The following is a 1,019-nucleotide window of genomic DNA, read 5'->3' on the forward strand; positions in this document are numbered from 1 at the left end:
GGTAGCCTGGCCTCAAACTGACTATGTAATGAAAGATGGTCTTGAACTTGTGATCCTCCCATCTCTACCTCCTGAGTGCTGGGATCCTATCANAAGCCCACTCTCCAGACTTGAAAACAATCTGATACCTTCATGAGAACTTGGCTGTCCCCACAAAGTCAAGAAGTGGTAAGTGGGGTGACGAGAGGGCTCAGCCGGTAAAGGCATGAGCTGCATAAGCGCAATGGTGTGAGTCCCCCCCCCAAAACCCACATAAAGGTGGGAGGGGAGAGTCACCTCCACAACGTGGTCTTCTGGTCTCAGTTCTGGAGCTGAGCCACAGTTGCGCATGAACAGGGAAGGNTTCTGTGTGGATGGGGCTCAGAGCTAGAAAGCTGGTGTACTTGAGTCCCATCCCAGCTCTGAATAAATCTGTGGTGTCCCTGTCCATAATCAGAGCACCTGAGAGGGGGAGAAAGGAGAATGAGAAACTCAAAACCAGCCTTCGTGGTGGATCAGGTTTGAGTTCAGCCAGGATACAAATCCCTGTTTCAACAGAGTAGGGATCCTGCCCTAATAGCAATGTCTCCCAAGCACAAACCCTTCCTCCTCAGCAACACATAAAACAGGCGTGGTGGTTCACATCTCTAATCCCAGCACTGGGGAAACGGAAGCAGGATGATCAGGAGTTCATGGTCGTCTTTAGCTACCTGGGGGCTAGCCTGGGCTAAATTAAGATCTTACATCAAAACAATGATCCCATTCCCCGAAGGAGTGGATAGGAAAGTCAGGGTGTGGCCCAGGCTGCCCTGTGATGGTGCAGGTGTGTAGGTTTAAGGACTTTCAGTACCTTGAGCATTCCAGGGCTGTGGGAGGACTCCCTAGGGAAGAGGCCACAGCCTGGACCTGTAAGACCAGCAAGGCTTCAAGAGTGGGGGAAGGACATTCCTTAGAGAAGGTGACTGCTATAACGTGGCCTGTGGAAGATAAGCAGGCCAGCCTGCTTGCTCAGAGAAAGGGAGGCCAGAAAGGAAGAGGCA

The sequence above is a fragment of the Mus caroli genome, chromosome 5 (genome assembly GCF_900094665.2).
Source record: "Mus caroli chromosome 5, CAROLI_EIJ_v1.1, whole genome shotgun sequence".
NCBI classification, from domain to species: domain Eukaryota; kingdom Metazoa; phylum Chordata; class Mammalia; order Rodentia; family Muridae; genus Mus; species Mus caroli.